Below are 23,782 nucleotides of genomic sequence, written 5' to 3'. Positions count from 1 at the left end.
ATCTAAATTAAGAAATAAAATTCATAGAATCAACTATAATAATCATTTCACAATAAGTGTATGGTTTAAATGCAAATAATAGAATGGCATGGCATACCAAGTTCAATCCCAGGTTAGGAAATACTAAATCTGCAAATCATTACTATTTAAAAAATCCAAATTGCATGAGAGTGTTTTGTAAATCTATAAATAAATGTTGTTTCAAAACTTCAAACCCCATGAAAATATTTCCTAAATCTATAAATCATCACTATTTAAATAATTCAAGAGTTTTGACAATACTTTCTAGCAAAAGATTACAGGCACTAAGTTTGGCTTTTGCTTTTGTATTTTAATTTTGGATATGGGGAGGACTTCCCAAATTTTCTCACTTAGATTTAGTAAATTTAGGGGTCACCTATTAGGTCTCGGTATTTAAGGTATTACGGGCCACCCATATGGGGTCTCTTTTACCATTAAATAAATCAGGTATACAAGTATTTAGTAGAGCCTTCACTTCTCCACTTGAACATAATTATTATTGTATTTTTGGTACCTCGCACCACGATGAGAGCCATCATACATCCAACAAGAATGGCCATAAAGATATAGACTTGAATAGGGAAAATAGAGAAAGCTTTGATGAGGAAGTGATAAATTTTGCCAAAGTAGGCCATGAATAAAAATGAAGAAACGATGAGCATAGAGCCCTAGAGTAGAGTTAAAACTACTGAATAAAATTCATCCATTAAAAATCAATCACCTTCTTTTGTGCATTTGTACGCTAGAGTTAAAAATAGTGAATGCAATTTATCCAGTTGAAATCAATCACCTTCTCTACATTATTCCTCAATGCACTTTCATATGTTCTTTCCAGCATTAACATGATTGATTTTGAAGGGATCCCTTAATGGGCATCTGTGTTATTATATCCTATGCCTAGGTGAGGAAAATTTGATGTAACCAACATGTTGAAAGTACTTTGTACTATTGGGAACCTCAAGAGGTTAGGGGAGGTCAAGGGAGAAAATCCCACCATGAAGAAATGAATTCGGGTGAAGGGAATCAGGTTCACTACAAGGTACCTCAAGTCCGAGTTCAGCTGGTCAGGAAATCTCACACAACATGTCACTCCACTCATGGTCACGGAGATTAAATGGTTCAAATATCCAACTGCAAAGCCAAAAACCTCAATAAAATATACACAAACCATAATTCCAATTAACTCGTCTATAAACACTAAACCCTAAGCTCAATTAACCCATCTATAATAATATTGAGCAACTCCAATCTACAAGGAAAATCAATCTCAAAGAAGAGAATATTATAATGCCATACTTTGAAAGAGTACATAATGAGAGCCAATCAAGGCCTAAGAATCACTATTATCAACACCCATTCCATATAACACACTAACGTACTTTTCAGTAGACCCATTGAAGAAGCCATCTTGCAGCTTCCAAAAAATACATGAAGTAAGCAGGCTATTAGAACCAGCTTGATGGCTTGGTCCAATCCTCTCTACATCCATTATTTCAGCCAACTTGTTCAACTCACCATGGAGATTATTACAAAACTTTATCAAATACTTGATATCATACACTTTGGGGAAATCGAACGTCAACAGATTGCAGAAATATGATTCCTCAGGGACAGGTTTTGGCATGTCAAAAATTTCAATAGGTACCCAAAGTCATACCCACTGTGGAGGGTAATCCAATTCACATTTTCATTCAACACAATGCCCGACGACATGAGAAGCTCTCTAAAATGATGTGAATCGATACCCTTCTTCTCATTCTTCTCGAAATAATTCCCACTTTGTTTCAAAACCTCAATGGAATCCTATGCATAGACATCAACATTGATGTTGAATTACCTGAAATTAAATTGCCAGACACAGTGCTCATTCATGCCACATGTGGGAAAATTTCCATCTTCATCCAAGAATGTGAAATTGAGTTGAACTAATTTCAAGAGATCCACATTAGATATGAGTCTTTGGTAATGGAACTCTACACTATTTCTAAAAATCCCCATAGTTCTAACTACAACACCAGGGAACTTTATGTCCATGGCTAGATAATGGAAAACATCAACTATTTCACGAATTAAATCAAATTCCTCTTCAATGTTATCTGCCCATACCTCACATATGCGAAGAGTGTCCTTATTTGTTGAAATGTAGGCCAAAACCCTAGTCTTCTCAGCTCTGAACTCTAATTCCCCAACATAGAGATCATATTGTTATGAATGTACGTCGTGGGACTCGTCCCTACAACCTATAAAATTAAGAAAATAAACCGATGTGCATTAAGTTAAGGAAGGTGCATTGGTCTTTCAAAAGGGTTGGCATCTATCCAGGAAAGTTAGTGGGAATGATGGTTACTTGACAACATGTTCAACAAACAGGCGGTATTTTGAGTACCCACCAATGCATTCGATAATGACGCCACTCATATTATTATTCTCTCGCAAGTCCAAACTTTGGAGCATCGTGAGGCTGCAAATTTTGTCAAGAATCGAACTTGCGAGTTGCATTGAGCCCAAATCCAGTTTAGTAACGTGACCCGATTGAGAATCACAATCTACTCCCTTCCATTGGCTACATTCTTCACCCTTCCAATCATCTAGCTCGCCTCTAACTTTCAAGTCGACGTTCATGTTCTGAGGGATTTTCAAAAGAATTTCCAAAGATAATGTCATCATGAGTAAAGGAACAAAAATCATCAAGCTAAATGATAAATTAGTCTCATCAGATGCCCATAGCAAGGAAATGGAAAAATTGAACCCCTGATATGCGGATACGTGGTGATGGAGTCTATGTATCATCCTAATCAACAGTTAAAAATAGTTAATTGATCAGACACAGGAGAGAAAAATGGTAGACAATGGTTGGCCTGACCATTTTCGAGAAGGAAACGCCCATCAGAATAACTAATAATTACGCTGAGAGGCTTCAGTATAGTGGTAGATGTGTAGGTGTAAATGTTTAACATTTAACATTTTTATGTCAGCTCAATTAAAAAATAATAAAAGGCTAAAAAGTAATATAGATAGGAGTATGGTGGAGATGTTGCAGCATAAACATTTAAATCTTGGCTCGATTAATAATAAAGAGTTAAAATTAATAAAAATATTAAAATTCAAATTATATTGTAGTTTTCTTTTGGAGGGAATCTTAGCCCCTCCAACTCAAATTAGAAATTATGCTCGGGGAAAATTTGCATAAATAATTATAAGTTATATTTTTCAATGCTAAATTAATAATGGTTGATAGAGAAATCATCCTATAATCTTGCTTTGGGAGTAACTAATAAATTGAGATGTGAAAGTGGATAAGTAAATTGTTTGCTCAAGTAGAAGAACTTGCATAAATTTTGGTGGGAAGTAGCTCTTGTAATTATATTTTTTACATCTTATTCCTATCCATATTTTATGCAAATACATGCTTAATTTATGTTGGGAAGTAACTGGAGGTAGATATGTTATTTACTTGTGTATAAGTTATTTTCAAGTATTTTGTTTTTGGAAGGTTTTCTTGCACAGATCAAGTATAAAAAATCACTACACAAATATCTAAAAATCAGGCATGAATATTGCAACCATATCCATCAATTATGGCATAAAATGTGTAAGGAAATTATCCACATGACATTATATTGTGCAAAGCTACAATAAGACCTTCAAGTTATGGTCCAATAAAATGTTTGAATTTATTTTTAATAATATTGAAAAAGAAATATGTATTTTCAAAGTTAAAGAATATAATTTCCATTCGTCAATGTTAAACTAATAGCGATGAATAGACAAATCGATTTTTAGAGTCATGTCTTGCAGGAACTAGTAATGATTCCATAACGATATTTAAATTTAATTAATAAGTACATTAAAACTTAATACTTACAATAAACTTACAATATAAAAAATTTATTAACCATGGATATCCACCCCTACCTTACCATGGATATTATTAACTTGTAAATAGGTTTTGTTACAATACCATGGCTTATCAATACCACATGTTGAAAAAACATAACTCATTTCGATTTCAAAAATTAAAATGTAAAATATTTAGACCTTACATATAGCATTAAATGCATAGAGTGAATTTTATCCATCACATGGATGGAGGGGGGAGAGAGGGAAAGAGAGAGAGTGTGTGTGTGTGTGTGTGTGTGTGTGTTTGTGTGTGATAGAGTAGGGAGAGAAGGGGGGGGTGGGGGGAGAAGGAGAGAGGGATAGAGATAGTGACAGAGTTGGAGAGAGAGAGAGCGGGGTGTAAGAGAGAGGGAGGGAGAGTAATGAAAATAAAGAGGAGGGGAGGGAGATGAGAGAGGGGGGGAGAGAAGGAGGGAAGAACAAAGACGTAGAGAGATAGAGGTAGAGAGATACAAAGAGATGGATGGGGGAGAGAATGGATAGAGAGAGGAAGATATTGAAAAAGTTGGAGGGTAGAGAGAGATATATGGGGGTGAGAGAAAGAGGGAAGTGGGAGAGAAAGAGAGAGAGAACTTGAGAGAGAAAAGGATAGAGGTAGGGGGAGAGAGATGTAGTTATAGGGAGAGAGAGAGAGGTAAGAACAAAGACATAGAGAGATATAGGTGAAGAGAGAGAGAGAGTGACAAGGGAGATATGGAGAGAGAGTGAGTTAGAGAGGTGAGAAGGGAAGAGAGAGGAGAAGAGAGAGAGAGAAGGAGAGAAGGGAGAGAGAGAGAGAGAGAGAGAGAGAGAGAGAGAGGGAGGTACAGAGATGGATGGGGGAGAGAAGGGGAGAGAGAGAAAGAGATAGGGACGAAGATAGTGAAATATTTGGAGTGAAGAGACAAGAGAGTGATGTGGAGGAAAGAGAGAGGGAGGTGGGAGGAAATGGAGTAAGAGAAAGGAAAAGAGAGAGGTCTTGCAAGAGAGAACGAGAGAAGGGGGACGAGAGAGATAGATTTGGATGGGGAGAGAGAGGGAGGGAAGAAGAAATACATAAAGAGAGAAAAGTGGAGAGAGAGAGAGAGTTACAAAGGAGAGATGGAGAGAGTGTGAGGGTGTTGACGGTGCTAGAAATATATCAACCAAGGGATCTCCCTGATGTTTAGTCCCAATTAGACCTCACACCGTTTGGTGTAGGAGCCTCGTCAGGAATATCGACCTGGTTTCCATGTATCTCAAAGATATGCCTTAGCTCTAACTATCAGCATGAGAGAGGGATGCGATGGTGTCTTTGAATAGAAAGGAGGTGTGTTTGGTGAGTTTTCAATTGTAAATGTATCAAGGTTCTTCTATTGTGGAGAGGGGAGAAAAGTGAGCCTTTAAGTGAGAGCTAGTAGTACCACCCAAGAAGAGACACACATGAACCGGGAGGATCTATCTAACATCCAACAAAATAGTCCATAAATGATGTGATGGTCATTACAACCAACAAATGAAGAAATAGTTGTCTAATATCCTGCAAAATAGTCCACAAGGATGGGACAACAATAACAACCATTACAGCACATTCTCAATAAGTTAAGTACTATAAAACCGAAATAGTTCAAATATATTAGCACATGTGAAAGAAAACATGAAATACAAACATCGCATAATAGTCTTACAAACATTCATAATCTATGCATGAAGAACGTGCTAGCCTTTTGTCATTAAGTAAAAGTTCCAAGACACATGTTTACAATGTACATCACTAGCTCTAGTGGTGGAACATTGGAACCACTCCTTGCTCCTCAAAGGACTAGCTTATCTCTCTAATTCCTTGCGGTAGGATCCAAGGTCCTTTGCTCATACAATGAGGGAGTATATATAACCAAGGGTGACTCTTTGACTACCCTCATGACTGTTTGACTTCCGATGACTTTTCAACTTACATGACACTTTATATTCCATGTGTGTCCTTTGGACTTCCACTTTACAATATATTTGAATACAATATACATGGTCCACAATAGTGATGTGGCATATGACCACTCATGGCATGACATGACATGGAACTACTGACATGGACTACTTGATGATGTGGCAATGTCAAGTCATTATTGCTGCTAAGTGTTGGATGTCTTCTTGGATATGCTTTCTCTTCAGCTCCACATGGCTTGGTGATGTGGAATCTTCAATGATCTTTATTCTTGGATGGTGATTGAAAACTTATGTCCCTTTGCTTTCTCTCGATTGATAAAATTATGAGTTCATCTACAAGAGAGTATTTAGGCATGCTTCCCTCTGACTTCTCCTTCTCCATCATCTCGCCATGACATGATAGTGTAGATGTTCCTAAAATTTACTCATGACAAGACGGCATCAATTCAAAAATACCCTAGTCTAAGATGATGCATTTTGATCCATCAATTGAACTTGGGACAAGTGCTAGATTGGGAAGAGGGGCCTAGTGACTGCGCATTTTGCAATACCAACATTCAAGGGAAAGCTTAGGCTCTAAGACTACACAATTCACATCTTAGGGAGGCTTGAAGGAAAGGAATGCACAGTTTTTGGAGGCTTTGGGGTCAGGCTGAGGGAAAGGACACTGGGAAAGAAAAATTCATAGTTTTGGATGTCAAGGGAGGCTGGACTTTTGTGTAGTTCCAGCAGCTAAGGGAAAAGCTTGAGGGTTGAAGATGCCAAATGCGTAGTTCAAGGCAGGCTAGGAGACACAACTGCACAATTATGGCATTGGGGGTGAAGGTCAGGAGTTGGGCACATGAATTGCACAAAGCAACAGCCATGGGGGACAGGGACTACACATTGCATAGTTCCATCCAGGAAGGTCACAGCTTAGAGGGCTGAGACTATGCAGTGCGCAGTTGATTTGGGGCCTAGTGAAGCTAAGTTGCTCGGTGGGGGAGATTTTCCAAAAATGGTTGTGTGGGATATGTGATGAATTGTGATGAAGCTTGACTGTGATCACACACTTATCATACTTTAGCGACATGACAAAATAGATCATTGGAACACATGAACCAATCATTTCCCTTTGTGTGACTGCCTCACGACAAGATATGACAAATGCGACACTTAATATAGGCTTTAGGACAATCGTGACGACACTTGTGTGACAGTGCTCAAGACCTTATGTATGGATGTGACCGATGTTTACATGGTTAGGATAACTCATATACACAAATATTGGCCTTCGAAACCATCACAATAGGCTTGCAAACATTGTACAAAATCCAAACATGCCAAAAGTCAGCAGTTAACCAAACATGTAAAAGGGACCAAAGCACTGCAAGAAAGCTCATGAAATGAGCTCTAGTGTTTGCAACAACAATATAAAAAACCAAGGAAGGCTCAGAACTTGACTGTAAGCCAAAATTTTGGAGGGTGTTGTAGTAGCTACAACAATTGGCGAAGTGGTTGAACTCCAGCTTCTCTGTCTTGGTTAAATTTTTTTATGCAAGGCCTTGGTTCTTTAGGGAGTATTGAATTATCATGTAGATTACTTTGGCCTTCTCACTTACCCCATGAACAGACATGGTCCCCTCTATACCTTCTCAGTTGAACACAACATAAGATTTAGCATAATCATAATGTTTTGAGTTGGGAAGGATAGTGTAGCTTGCAAGCTTAAGATTTTCATAGTATAATTTTTCATATCTGGTGTTGTTTCATTGCCAGTGAGCCTAGACAGTACCCCATTGGATTTTCTTGCTTCACCTCTCTGCGTAAGAAGAATTTCTCTTCTTTCACCTTTATTTATTTATTTAAACAAAATTGTGCATTGGCACTTATCCATTTTTGGGCGAAAGAGGGATCCCGACTTATTGAGAGCAGGAGAGGTTGTTCCTTCATAAAAGCATATAGAGATCTCTGATTTAGGTTTGCTCATTTATATTTTCCCCTTATCTGTGCCTACTAGTTGGATAAGCTTGAAGACACCAAAACAGAAAAACCGAGTATTGGCATGAGGTTTCCAAACTAGACATGGGTTCATGGTTGGACCAAAACTCTCCTTACAGACGGATCATATTTCCGTCAGAACTTCAACAGCCAAAATATGTAACCAACACAAGAAAGCCAGACAGAAGGTTAGCCAAATGTTGAAGTGTCACAATACTCTTTATAGTTTGGCCACACACATATTAAGAAGCCACAACACTTATTCACATGATGAAAAAAGAAAGAGACAAACAACAAGAAAGAAAAAAAAAGGAAACAAGACAAAAGGAAAGACCAACCACAACAAGGGAACAAAATCAGAAGAAAAACAAAAGAAGCTAAACCAAAGCATAATGCAAGAGAAAGTAAGAAAATGCAAGAGAGACTAAAGAGAACAACATGAGATGGGTGCGAGAGAAGGAAACTAAGGTCCAACTAATCCTACTCCTAAACTAACAACAAGGAGGTCGGGGTCACGTATAATGGAATATCCAGTGAATCCACCATAGTTGTTCCCGACCTGCATCCACAAATATATGAACAATTAAAACATATATAAAGTAATGTGCAACAGAAAAGATAAAAATTCGAATAAGTTGCACAAACATTTGAATGCCTTTCCTGTGGGTAGAAAGATGTGTCACAACCACTACTTTCATCCAATCAACATTCTTACCTCTCCAGCAGAAAGCATAATTAGACAAACCTCAAATATTTCTTACGAATGCACCTTCTTCTATGTCATCCTGCTTAGCAAGCATGAGAAAATGCCAAAACTTGTTTATGCAATGGAGCTTGCCAAGTAAGATTGCTCCAACCATTCAACAATTGGATCATAAAATACATGATGATCCTCTTGAAAACCCTGAAAATTTTGAAAAGATGGATTTTCAATTAGAGGCGTGAGATTATAACGAGAATCATGTGAGGTAAAATAGATCTGATCATATTCAGAAGTCATGTGGAGACTACTAGGACCTAACATAACCATCAATTGAGACTAAAGTGCCTCAACTGCTTGACAAAAATCTGAATAGTAAGATGTTGAACAATAAAAATTGAATGATGTAAAACAACTGCCATTGGATATACTGGTGGGAAAATGATAACATGAATGATAGTCATCCTAGAAAAAATAATCATCAAATGAGTTGATTAAAGCATCAGATTTCCATTTTGTAATGAAGGAAGATAAATCAATTTGAACAGTTCTCTAAATGCTCTAAACAATCGAACCAAGTTCCTCGCAAACCAAATGTGACACACTATTTTCCTATAGCTTGTGATAAATTGTGCAAGCATCGTAATCATGAAAAGAATTTAAAAGTGATGTCAGCACAAAAAATACATGAAACCAATCAGGATATGGTGAACGGAGAAGAACTTGATTCTTGTGATAGCTAATGCATTCATTATTACTCAAGAGGATCTCAGTTGCGATGAAGAGCAATATTTGCAATATGATACTTGCAAGGAAAGCCAGGAGATTCTCATCATGAAATGAACATGATAGGTATGATTCCTTCAGCTGGAATGATCAACTTCGCAATTCGATGACTCTATGAGAGATACACATTCCAAACCCGAGTTTTCTAGGAGAGATTTGTATGAAGATGAATGAAATGAAAAATAATCATGAATCCGGTCAGAAGTAAAATCTTGGAAATTTGAAAGATCACATCTGAGATACCAAACATTTCTCAAGAAGAAATTTTCATCGAATGAAACCATGCAAAGAGAAGGATCTTGCAGGAGAAACCAAATCTGACTTATTTTGGGGGCCTTACCAGAGTCACAAGATTTTGATATAACCATCAACGGAAGTTCAAGTGACTCAACTCCCTAGCAGGTCCCAGAACTTTCCAGAATTGTAAAATCACATTTTGAAGATTGTACCAAATTGTGCATGGTGTGAATATAGTTGTTACTACTGGTTTTAATAATCCCACTACTCACTGAATGGTAGCCATCTTTGTCACTAGTTTGACAATATTCTTCAATTTCAATAACTAGGTTACTCAAGTCAAAGGTTTGGGAAGAGTACTCAAAGATTTGATTGTTTTCATTTGCATCATGGATAATATCACCAACTTGTTCCAATTGAGAATTTAACTCATCAGATGATGGACTTGAAGAACATGGAGTATCCCTGTCGCAAGTAAATTCATCGTAGATGGTAGAGCACAAGGGATAGCGAGATGAAGAGGAAGCTTTGATAAGCACATATTTTTTGACTGAATCATATTTTGGATCCAAAGTAAAATCTTCATGAGAAACCAAGAGATCAACTAATGCACGTAGGTAATTGTGATCACGTACAACAACAAAGTCATCATCATTGGAATGAATATTGCCCTAGGCTACGGGTTGATTACAAGAACTGATTGTATTTTATTGACTACCAAGATTAGCAGATTGAGAATCATCAAAGAATGGAAGCAGATTGTTTTGACATGGAGGATTCTGAAAAACAGAGAAAAAATTGAAATCATCTCCACCTTCCTACTCCTCTACCTACATAATGTGACTATCTTGAACTTGATCGCAATTTCTACCAATAGCATGAAAATCAAAATAGTGTGAAAAACTAGCTAGTGGAGCATATTGATCGAGCGGGTCATGGTACAAATAGTCATGGCATGTAGATGATAGAGGATAACAGAAATCTAGATCAGATTCAAGACTAGAACTATGAACAATGACAACGTCTTGTGGAATGGAGGAGTTAGTCTTAGTCATAGGCTTCATGAGCCATTCTGGAATTTCCCCCATTGAATCTAGATCATGAAAAGTAGAAGAAGAATGAGAAGGTGGATTAGGAATTTGATTTGTGTATTTTTTAACTTTATTGATATCACATAGACGCACCCACATCAGGACTGGAAAAGTAGGAGGACAAGGCATAAAAGGAGTAGTAGGTTCCTTCTCCGAAATCAAATGTGTCTCATGATTCAAAAGAGTTGGGGGCATGGTAAAACTAGGAGGTACAGGTTCACCGTCTCAAGCGATAAGAACCAAGCACTCAAACTCTTGTTTCAAGAAATCCCAATTCAGATCTTCTTCCAAAATTTCATAGCAAAGGTGAAGGAATCGATCTGAAAAATCCTCAACTAATTCATTAGGCTTCATTCTTAATAGATTGATTCTTTTACAAACATCTCAGTAGTTATACCTACAGAAGGCTTGATGCAGCTTCCCGAAGAAGTGACGAAGGGAATGAATGGAAGCAGGTGGCAAGGTGTGATACCATCGATTAACATGACCTTCAAGGGTGAGGAATAAAAGCACACAAGAAAAATTGTCATCATCGATTTCGTGAGATTCACAAAATTTAATACAATTATAAATGTGCTCAGTTATGGATGTTCCATCCTCATCATCAAAATTTAACTAGGACAAGTGATCCAGAGGCTCATCAAGGATTGAAAATTATGTTGAGTGTGGAGCCTGATTATCTTCGTTATTCAGAGATATTTGTTTCATCCAAATGTATACGCCAAGAAGACTGTACACCCCTCAACACAGGGGTGTGCGGGTGGGACTTGTTCCCCCCCACCGCGGGGGTCCGGGGGTTTGGGGGAAGCGCCCCCGAAGCTAAAAAAATAGATGTAAAATTGCCTTGTAATTTCGTAGTCTATTTGAACCATTCATTAGGCGGATGATCTAACGGTAGAAGTTATGTTTAATTTAGGGTTTTTTTTCCCTAGAAGGAAAACCCTTACTGTATATGAGGGAATTGTATTTCAGTTGTGTATATGTGTATTCCGAGCGAGAAAGAGAGAGGATATTGTGTAAGAGCGAAGAGGAAATTACATCAGATCTGTTGCAGGTTGTATCTCTTCATTTTGTTGGATAATATGAAAGGAAGGACTAGTTTTTTCTCCGTGGAAGTAGCCCAAATTGGGTGAACCACGTATATATGTGTCTCTCTTTTTTTATGCATTTTCTGTGTTTGTGTTTATGCAATATTTTATGTGTTCTGTTAGACTCAGTCTTGTCAGTCCTCTGTCAGAGTCAAATTCACCAAGGTTCATTTCACGTCATTTGCAGTAATCAAATGCCATTCTGGTCAAAAAGAGTCATTTTAATTCTTGAGTCCAGGGTTTTGTCTCCAGAAATGTGAAATAACGCTTGCAGGCTAGAGGGAGGTTCAGTAAGTTTTTATTTCAGGAATGTCATCGTCAATAATGAGAGATTGATTCTTCTTCAAAACCCTGTTTTGAAGAAGAAATCATCAAATGTGTTTTTGTAATAAATATGCGACATGTCAAAATGTTTCAAATTCTACAATGGCAGCCCTGTTTCGTTTTTAGCAGCACCACCATCCCTGCAAGCAGACAAAGAAAAGCCATCATTCAAGCTCAGAAATCAGCAAGGAAACCAAAGACAGAATTATATTAGAAAATGAGAAAAGTGTCAAGATCAAAACACGAGAAAATGGGTTATTAAGAAAACAAAGATCAAAATCATCTCTATATGAGATTTCTCCAAGTTTATTAACCCATTTGTATCAAGAGTTATTGGGAAAATCTCAGAGAAAAGTTAAGTTTCAAATTGAAGAGCAAAACTGGATTTTATAAAAGGGTGGACTGAGTGTGCGGCGCATACAAGGAGCGCGCGGCGCATAGGGCACATTTCCGCAGTGTTAAAATGCACTGGCGTGGTGCACCCACAGCGCGCGGCGCATTGGGCTCCCGCACGGCGCACAGGGCAGACAACGAAGATTCGAGCGCTAACAAGCTACTAGACGGTATGATCGAGTTCAAAGGTGGCTTCGCTGCAACACCGCAGAATTTTCTGGGAATGATGATGTGCAAAAGTTGCAACTGGAGGCAGTTCTAGCTCTTGCAGAATTGAAACAGGGACTCTCTGTATGTGGTTGCAAATGTTCTGTTTGCTTTTGGCGATGTGTTTTAGAGAAAGGCCATTCCTCTGATCACTCTTGTATGGGTAACCATGTTTGCGCTGAGAAGTGCACGTATTGTTCTCTCGAATTACACCAAGACCAGGAAAATGAAGTGGAGGAATGTAAGCATTTGGCAGGCCATGAAGGGAATCATGATTGCAAAATGAAAAATCATACATGTGCCGAGATATGTTCTTTATTTGACAAATCATCCAATTGCAGCAAATCTTGTTGCTTGACAGTCGGACATGGAGGTACTCATAAGTGCAATTCATCACAACATTTGTGTAACATGAAATGTTCCCTTCCGAGCTGCAAAAATCCCTGTGTCATACAGAATGAGCTTGGGGATCATGATAAACATGCCTGTCATGAAAGGTTTTGTCCCAAAGATTGCATCATGGAGGGGTGTCCTAGAAGCTGTGGTTACAAAGATCACTTCCATGAATTGACAAGTGATGAACATCTCTGTGGTGAGAAGCATGGTTGTCCTAAGGAATGTGAAGCCGATGGAATTTGTGAAATTCTCACTGAACTTGTGCGACATACACGCTCATTTCAGGGCAGAAGAGGTTCCTTTGAGTACATACATTTATCTGAACAAAATGGTAAGAAAAAGAATTGTTGCATTGACATTCCACCTTTCAAAACATCCCATGATGGTGTGCATCTTCACACCCAAAATCCAGATGTTGTGCATCACTGTAACGCTAGATGTCAAGCTTGCGGACATTTTTGTCCAAAACCTATTGATCATACTGGTTTGCATAATATTGTGCATGGGAACATGAGGAATGTCATTTTTGCATCAGACCAGGAAATATTCGATATCCAGGGTAGAAAGTATGCTTGGGGGGAATCTAGTGTGGCAGAAATGTGTAACCTGCATTGTAAAGCACAAGGTCGGGGTCACATTCATTTGATTCCTTGTCCCATGAACGATGGTTTGCCTTGCACAAGTCATATCTATGATGGGTCTCGGCATGAGATAAGAAAATATGGCCCAGATTTGGATGTCCCAAAAGATGAACTTACCCATGAGACTTACTGGATGCAAATGCGGTTTGAAGATCCCTGTACTGAAGAAGATCAGAAAGAGTTCGCTCTATGCAATCATCTCTGCAGGTCGGAGGAGCATAAAGAAACTGATGGAAGTTCAACAAAATCTTATTGCACAGAGAAATTATGGCATGCCCCTGTACAAAGAACTTCAACGCCATCCTATGGAGGCCACATAACTGCAGATGGTCACCGTTTTCTCTGTGACCATTTGAAGAATGTACCGCATCACGTGGTTTTTGTTATTGACAGGTCTGGTTCAATGTATGCTTCTGATATAAGACCAAACTTGGCCAAATGTATTCCTCGTCACAATTGTAGGTTGGGCTGTGTGTATGAGTCTATTGATAGATTCATTAAGACTCGGCTTAGAACCTCTTGCGATGATTCTGTATCTGTGGTTCTATTTGATGATACAGCAACTCTTGCTCTAGAAAGGCAAGAAATGAAAGAAGATATAGTGGATTGTCTTCTTCAATATGATGCACGGGGGTTAACTAGTTATTCTTCTGGTTTGACAATGGCAGAGGAGGTAATTTGTCGGGGTTCGAATGATCCTAATGTGGAGAAGAAGAAACCAATAATTATTTTCTTGAGCGCTGGTGGAAACAATGATGGACAAGATCCTCTCTTTTTTGTGAATAAATTGAAGAAGACAGAGCCAAAGTTGATATTGCATACAATCATGTATGGAACGGATCCTGCAGCTTTTATCTTGGAGAAAATGGCAGAAATTGGGAATGGCACATTCCAGCTCAGTCTTGATGAATTAGCAGGAAGCTTTGAGAATTTAGCGATTAGTCTGGAGCCTAACGTCGTATCTGTAATCCCGATTTCGAGATCAAATCCATAGACTTAAAGTGGCAGCTAGTTCATTATCGTATGCAGCACGATGAGCAGAAGCCAGATGGAATGCTTTCTATTTAGAATATGCGTGAATGATATCTCTCATCCACCATGCTGTCCCCAGGGGCATCACTTTTCTGGACACTTCAAACATTTATGGCCCTTTTACCAACGAAATCCTCATTGGAAAGGCCATTAAAGGGATAAGAGACAAAGTCCAATTAGCTACAAAGTTTGGAATCGGCTATCTAGATGGAACGCCAGGGAAGGTGAAGAGCCAGAAACCGTAAAGCCTAAATTAAAACGCAAAATACTTACCACAGCAGAAAGATAGGAAACGATGATCTATTTTTAACTTCAGTTACAACTCAGGATGGTCTACGCCACAGATGTCATTGGTTATCAACAGATTTGAAACAAAAAGTGTAACGTTGCTCTGTCCCCAGCACAGATGGACAGCTCGTTCCTATCTTCGTCGATTGGTTTTCCAGCTCCCTGCTTTTCATCGATTTGTTTTCCCTCAGATGAAATCTATTTATTGTATGAAAATTATGTGTAAAGGGTTCTGAGTTCTGGCAAACAGTGGGAGAGCTGTGAAGGAAAACTTCACTGTCCAGTTTTGATAGGGATTTAATGAAAAGATACAGCTCTGACCCCTGATATTCTTGTGGTGTGAATTTAAGATTTGTCTCTTCCTTTGTTTCATATGTAGCTTGGTTATGTTTCCATTTCATTTCATAATCATTTCTAGATGAATACTTTTAAGTGAGAAAGGTGGAATCCAATTTATTGCTCTGTCTTGGGAAAGTGTTCATATTTAATGTTTTCTTCTGTTTGACAAGGATTCATCTTCTATGCCCTTGTCAACCTCTCAACAGTTCACCCACTCCACAGTGTTTCAAATTTGATGTTAAATCTCTTGCCTATCTTGCCTCAGGAGATAATCTGTGTCTTTGATTCTATTTCTCTGTTCAAGTTGTTCCTTGTCCCATGCAGCCCAGCAACTTAGTCATTAAATCAAATATCTCTCTTTCAAATTCATTTTACTAGCCTAAATCAGTTATCATTTAAGTCATCTCGGACTCTATTGATCATTTTATCGAGATAGACCCGGAGAGAGCCCTCTCCTGTCCTCGTAGGGCTAGCTATGAGGCTGAGCTTGGTTTGATGTTGCCTCGAGTTTTGCCTTTTTCAGCCTGAGGTAGATTCGAGCGCTAACATGTTCCATTGTTGTGTAATATATAATTTTCTAACAAATTAATAAAGGGAAAAATCGGAGAAACACCCCAAGAGTAAGATTTGTGTATGAGCCATTTTAGATAAGAAATTCAAACCAAGTACAATGGGCTCAGCTTGTCATCTGGCCCTCCTTCTAGTGCCAATGTTGACGGAGTTGAAAATACATCAACCAAGGGGTCTCCCTAACGTGAAGTCTCAATTAGACCTCACATCGTTTGGTGTAGGAGCCTCAGCTGGAATATTATCCTGGTTATCATATATCTCAAAGATATGCCTTGGCTCTAACTATCAGCATGAGAGATTGATGCAATGGTGTCTTCAAAAAGAGAGGTGTGCTTGGTGAGTGTTCAATTGTAAGTGTGTCAAGGTTATTCTACTACGGAGAGGGGAGAAAAGTGAGCCTCTAAGTGAGAGCTAGTAGTACCAACTAAGAAGAGACATATGTGAATAGGAAGGATTTGTCTAACATCCAACAAAATAGTCCACAAAGGATGTGATGGTCATTACAACCAACAAATGAAGAAATATCTATCTTATATCCTGTAGAATAGTCCACAAGGATGGGACAGAAATAACAACCATTACAACACATTCTCAATAAGTTAAGTACTAAAATAACCAAAATAGTTCAACTATTTTAGCACGTGTGAAAGCAAACATGAAATACAAACATTCGCAGAATAGTCTTACAAACATTCATAATCCATGCATGAAGAATGTGATGGACTTGAAGGCTTATGTCATTAAGCAAAAGTTCCAAGACATTTGTTTACAATGTACATCACTTGCTCCAGTAGTGGAACATTGGAGCCACTCCTTGCTCCTCAAATAACTAGCTTATCTCTCTAATGCCTTGAGGGAGGAGCCAAGGTAAAATTCCTTTCCTCATACAATGCACAAACAATGAGGGAGTATATATAACCAAGGGTGACTCTTTGACTACCCTCATTAATGATTTACTTTTGATTACTTTTCAACTTACATGACTCTTTACATTCCATGTGTGTCCTTTGGACTTCCACTTTACAATATATTTCAATACAATATACATGGTCCACAATAGTGATGTGGTGTATGACCACCCATGGCATGACATGACATGACACTAATGACATGGACTACTTGATGATGTGTCAATGTCAAGTCATTGTTGGTGCTAAGTGTTGGATGTCTTGTTAGATATGCTTTCTCTTCACCTCCGCATGGCTTGGTGATGTGGAATCTTCAATGATATTTAGTCTTGGATGGTGGTTGCAAACTTGTGTCCCTTTTCTTCTCTCGATTGATCAACTTGTGAGTTCAACTACAAGAGATCCTTTAAGCATGCTTCCCTCATGCTTCTCCTTCTCCATCATCTCACCATGACATGATAGTGTACATGTTCCTGCAATTCACTCATGAGGAGATGACATCAATCTGAAAACCCCCTAGTCTAAGATGATGCATTTGATCCATCAACTAAGCCCAGGACAAGTGATAGGATTAGAAGAGGAGCTCAGTGATTGTGCATTGCGTAGTTCTAGAAGGTAGGGGGAGAGGTTGGACTCTGAGACTGTGTAATGCGCGGCTTGGGGAAGCTTAAAGGACAGGATTGTGTAGTTTCTGGAAGCAATGGGATTAGGGTAAGGGAAAGGACATTGGGAAATAAAAATGCATAGTTTTGGATGTCAATGGAGGTTGGGGTTCTGTGCATTGTGCAGTTCCAGCATCCAAGGAAAAATATTGAGGGTTGAATATGTGAAATGTGCAGTTCAAGGCAAGCTGGGAGACACAACTGCGCAATTGTGGGGGTCAAGGTCGTGAGTTGGGCGCAAGAATTGCACAGAGCAGCATCCATGGGTGACATGGACTATGCATTGTGTACTTACAAGTAGTAAGGCCATAGCTTAGAGGGTTGATACTAGACAGTCCGCAGTTCATTTGGGGCCCGGTGAAGCTAATTTTCTTGGTCGTGAAGATTTTCCAAAAATGGCTAACTTGGTCATGATGAACTTGTGAGTTCAGCTACAAGGGAGACTTTAGACATGCTTCCCTCCTTCTCCTTCTCCATCATCTCGCCATGACATGATAGTGTACATGTTCCTGTAATTCACTCATGACGAAATAACATCAATCTGAAAACCGACTAGTCTAAGATGATGCAATATGATCCATCAACTAAGCCCGAGACAAGTGATAGGCTTAGAAGAAGGGCCCAATGACTGCACATTGCGTATTTCCAAAAGTCAAGGGGAGAGATTGGGCTCTGAGACTGCGTAATGCGTAGCTCAGGGAGGCTTGAAGGACAGGATTGTGCAGTTTCTGGAGGCAGTGGGATCAGGCTAAGGGAAAGGACACTAGGAAAGAAAACTACACAGTTTTGGATGTCAATGAGGTTGAGATTATGTGAATTGTGTAGTTCCAATAGCCAAGGAAAAACATTGAGGGTTGAATATGCGAAATGTGCAGTTCAAGGCAAGTTGGGAGACACAATTGCGAAATTGTGGGGGTCAAGGTCGGGAGTTGGGCACAGGGATTGCACAGAGCATCATCCCTAGGTGACAGGGACTACACATTGTGCAGTTCCTAGTAGTAAGGTCACAGCTTAGAGGGTTGACACTGCACAGTGCGCAGTTCAGTTGGGGCTTGGTGAAGCTAAGTTTCTCGGTCGGGAATATTTCCAAAAAATGGCTAAGTGTGGGATAGGTGATGAACTATGATGAAGCTTGACCATGATAAAACACCTAGAATAATTTTATGACACGACAACATAAATCATTGGAACACATGAACCAATCATCTCCCTTCGTGTGACTACCTCACAACAAGATACAACATGTGTGACGCTTAAGATAGGCTTTAGGACGACCGTGACGATACTTGTGTAACAATGCTCAAGACTTTGTGTATGGATGTGACAGATGTTTACATGGTTAGGAAAACTCATATACATAAATACTGACCTTCGAAACCATTAGAATAGGCTTGCAAACATTGCAGGACAACCAAACATGCCAAAAGATGGCAGTGAACCCAACATGCAAAAGGGACCAAAGCACTGCAAGAAAAATCATGAAATGAGCTCTAATGTTTGCAACAACAATTAAAACACCAAGGAAGGCCCCAAAATTGAGTGTAAGCCAAAATTTTGGAGGGTGTTGCAAAAACTACAACAGAGGGATAAAGTAGAGTAGGAGGGGGGAGAGAGAGAGAGAGGAAGAGATTAATCCAACCTAGATATGGTATGTGTGTATATAAAAACCAACTTAAATCTATCTTAACCCCAAATCTATCAAGCACCAAGAGGGATCAAATCTCTTGAGGTGCAAACCTTTCCTCAAGTTTTTCACTCAAAAATAGAGGTTTTCACCTCAAGAGATTTTATCCCTATCGATGCTTGATAGATCTAGAGTTAAGATCGATCTAGACTGGTTAAGTAGGGTATCATTATTAATATCTGTTGGTAATGTAATTAGTTATTTTGTATTCTTTTTATAATTAGTGTAGATTCATATTTACTAAGCTCCCAAAGGACTAATCACTTAATATGTAAATTCATTTTTGAGTGCAAAACTTAGAGAAAAATTTGCATCTCAAAAAATTTGATTCCTCTCAGCATCTAGCAAATACGGACTTAAGATGGATCTATGCTATTATTAATAATATTATTTATGTTTTTATAAATTTCACATCTCTATATATAGAAATATGTGTATCTTTAATTTGATCAAAACATTGACTATATATATATATATAATGTTTGTTTGACATGTTTTATAATTTTATTTTATTTTAATTTAATGTCATATGCATAAATTAATTATAAATAGATAGATATAAAAAAAAGTTATTGTAAACATTGAATTTGTATAGGTTTATTAATTAAATTTAAATATGAAGTTCGCTTATGAATATGAATTATCATTTTAATTTATATGGTCAAATGGATTTTAATTTATAGATATTATTTATATTGTATATATTTCACATTTTTATATTTAGAAATATTTTTATTTTTAATTATGTGCTTATTATATAAATTTATTTTAATGTGATATGCATATTATGATTTTTTCTTGGGAAAATTTGTTTGTAATTTTTTTCACATTTTTTTTGTAATTTTATTAATAAAAACGAATTTACAATAAGGTCAATTTACTCGACACTATGAGGGATCAAACTCCATGGTTGAGCTGACAAGAAGTGATCCCTTCAAGTGGATCTGCTTGGTACAAATATTCACTATTTTGTGGACATAGATTTCTTTGATCTTTCGGTAAAGACAAAGAAGCAATATGAGAAATTTAATTCCTCTCAATGCTTGGTACAAATATTCAATATTATGTGGATGTAGACTTCATTGATCTTCTGAATCCCTCTCAGTGTTTATTAAACCCAAACTTAATGTGGATATATGCTAGTTATCATTAATATTATTTATGTTTGTATAAATTTCACATCTCTATATATATATATATATATATATATATATATATTTATTTTTTATATATTTTTTTTTTTATCAAAACTTTGATAATACATGTAGTTACTTATATATGAAGCACTTTTTCTTTGACATGTTTTATAATTGTGTAGAAGTAGTTTCTGAGAGTAAAACACAATAGGTGAATTAATTATATATAGATAAATAAATAAATTATTTAATTTCAATTTTTGGATTTTTTTTGTTATGTGCATGTTTAGAATTATCCTATGTTTTGAGTGGACTCACCACCCATAATTAGGGAATCAAGCATAACATAGTGGATCAGAAAAGAGTGTTGGGATGGTTAAAAGAAGGAAACAATAATACGAAGGTTAAGCTAGAAAAAATGATAAGAAATTTTGATAATGGAATAAAAATTTTAACCATTGACCAAATATTTAAAAAAATTCAAAGTGAGGGATTCCAGGAAATTTCTGCTAATAGAGATTGAGAATTACATTAATGAAAAAAATTATATAATAATTAGAAAAGCTAGACTTGATTAACAGTTATTGATAAGATAATATTATTAATAATAATTTATTATTTTTATTAATATCTATTAGAAAAATAAGTCTCTTTAATATACAAATAATACTATAATTATTATTGGTAAAGCTTAAGGATGGGAATAACTAAATGAAAGGGGACAAAATTAAAGGGAAGAAAGGAAGAAAGAAATTAGAATAGGAAGCATAATTTTACAAATATAGATATTTTAATATACTTTTAATATTGTAAATTATATTTTATTTATGATATATCAGTAAGAAAGATGGAAAAAATGACAAAGGCAAGAAATTAATGAGCCACACGTGAGAGAGATGAAAATTATAAGATCAAGGAAAGAGGTATGGAAGGGGCCCCGAGACCTAGGGGTGGCCTAAAGGGGAAGGGAAATAAAAGAGGAAGAAGAGACAACCAAGGAAAGAATAGGGAAAGTTTCAGATAAAGGGGAAGGGAGAGACCGGGGGGGAAGGGATGGGAAGGAGACACAAAAGAATCACCTAAAGGAGGGACGATTGGTTAATGTCTTAGACGCTGGATAAGAATATTCCAAGAGTCACTAAGTTTATATCCATATTCCCTATTGAATTATTCTATGTGCTTTTTGATCTCCAAGGCCTCCCAAATAAGGTGAGTTGACTAGAGAGGGGTAGGGGCTAGGAATTTTATTTGGTCAAAGCTGATGAGGTGCTTGATTTTGAAGGAGTGTTTAGCTAGAGAAGAATTTAAGACTCACTTGTGGTTCATGTTGATGATGTGCTCCTTCAACCAAGATTTAAAAGACCTACTAGTTTGGCCAATGTAAGACTTTCCACAGGAACAGGGAATTTGGTAAACTTTGAGGGTAAGCATTAGATTCATTTGATCTTTAGGAGATCTAAATAATTTCTTTAGGGTTTTGCAAGGTTAAAATAAGGTTTTAATATTCTTTTTTATAATAATATTGAAATGTTATCGATGGTACCTTTGTAACAACCCTTGTTGATTTTTCATGTAAATAAAATATAACCAAAGTCATTGGACGTGTATTCCAAGCTGAGTGTTGGGAAAAAACATAGTGATGGGTATCACTTATGATTAATTGATGGCTATGGAAATTGGAAAAGGCATTGGCAAAGACAAAGTGGCAATAATTGGCATTTTATTTATGAAAATAAAGGAAAACAGGAGAAAAGGAAGATGAAAAGACACATATTTGCATGAGAGGGAAATTGAAGGGAAAATGAAGGAAAATGAAGAAAATAGAGGCATCAATGATAAAAAGGCTTTTGAGGATTAGTTGTTATCCTTTTGACAGTTTTGGGTTGAGCTCTCTTCCATTCTCTCATTATCTAATACTCTTGCACACTTAGAGAAATCTTGGAGCATTCTTGAAGCACTCTAGTATTCACTTAGATTTGGTGAAAGAAGGCAAAGAAAAGTAGGAAAGTGTAAAGGAACAGTTGGATTAGCAGCTACAACTGCATTTCTTTGTAGGTAATAGGTTGCATGTATGATTTCCTTAATGATTTATGGATGCATGGTATATGCTTGTTATTTTTTGGTTATGTGTTGTCATTGGCATGGATATTTTCCTGGATTGACAGTGGCTTTAACCTTCCCTTTCCATTTCCTAGATAGCCATGGTGTTGTGGGTTTTTTCACTTGATTTTTTATCTAATTGGTGATCATGTTCCTTATGGTTATGGGTTAGAAAAAATGTTCTTGAAGCCCTGGAACAACTTGGGTTGAGTCATTAGTCCTTGGAGCCAAGTTGGACAAATGCTTTAGAGCCTTGGAAGGTTGTGGGTTGAGTTACTAGTTCTTGGAGCATTGGACAACTTGGGTAGAGACCAATCTGGTTAGTGTTAGTGATGTACGACTGTGGAGGTGCAATCACTATGGTTGAGGGTTGAGGTGGTTTGGCCTTCAGAAGCCATGTATGGTTTTGTTTTTGTTATTCCATTAGATCCCTTATTTATGCTTGGAATATGGTGCAGGGGTTATGGCTTAAAGAGAGATTTGGTTTAGCAAATCTATGGTCAGGTGGTATGTGGTGTTATCTCAAAACCAGACCCTGGAAGGCTACTGACCAGGAAGACCTTAAGTAACTATTTCAAACCTACTTTAGGCTGAGGCTTAGCCTCCCCAACCTGAGAGGGCTCTCTCAAAGGATTAATGTTTTGGATTATGATTAAGATGGCTAACTCTTGAGAAACAAAGATAGAAAAATGAGAGTGGTTGAAACACAATTAGAAGGTATCCATTGGGCTTATGGAGTCACAATCGTTTCAGTATAACAATGATATCAACCTTACATAGAAGTTAGGGCATTTAGATTTCTACCATTCAAAACACACCAGAAACATATAGGGCAACACAGTTTATAAATATGTGAAGGAAATTAGAGCACAATCAGTGATTTCTAAGTAATCACACATCTATACCACTGCAAATATTGAAGAGAAGATAATACACAACATTCTAAACAGTAAACTCCTTCAGATTCCTGAGAAGTAAAGCCAAGTCTTGTATTACTAAAACAGAGTCATATACATAGCACAATAGTTCCAATTTCTCTGAAATTTTCCCACATCAAGTACATTGTTGTTCCTGCTATATATAGAATTCTTTACAAGGCTAAGATTCCTCCTCCAGAATGAGGGGAACTCGAAGTTTGTTTGCTATGACACCTATTTATACTTTAACTACTTATTAAATGCAACAAACCTCTAACTAGACGTTTTAGAAACCTAAGACAATTAGGAGTCTAACTCCAGACCGTGCTGGTAATAACATTAATTGCAATCAAATCTATTTCTCTGACAAGTGGTCTCCTTCAGTTTAGTTGTGGTGGATGTTCGAAGCTCCTTACTGGTCCTTGATGTCTTATCCCTTTACTGTTGTTGAGAAGTAGGAAACTGTCATGTTTTTATGCT

At 37.4% G+C, this 23,782-nt stretch overlaps 1 pseudogene; it reads right to left on the bottom strand.

Moving 5' to 3' along the window:
* Positions 1 to 1,351: 1,351 nt before the first annotated feature.
* LOC149210065 (putative CCR4-associated factor 1 homolog 7) lies at positions 1,352 to 5,967 on the bottom strand (annotated as a pseudogene).
* Positions 5,968 to 23,782: the final 17,815 nt, after the last annotated feature.

Source organism: Pinus tabuliformis, chromosome 1_2 (genome assembly GCF_031772625.1).
Source record: "Pinus tabuliformis cultivar Carrire ecotype Pingquan chromosome 1_2, CPIR1, whole genome shotgun sequence".
Taxonomy (NCBI): domain Eukaryota; kingdom Viridiplantae; phylum Streptophyta; class Pinopsida; order Pinales; family Pinaceae; genus Pinus; species Pinus tabuliformis.
This window is presented reverse-complemented; position numbering and strand designations above follow the sequence as displayed.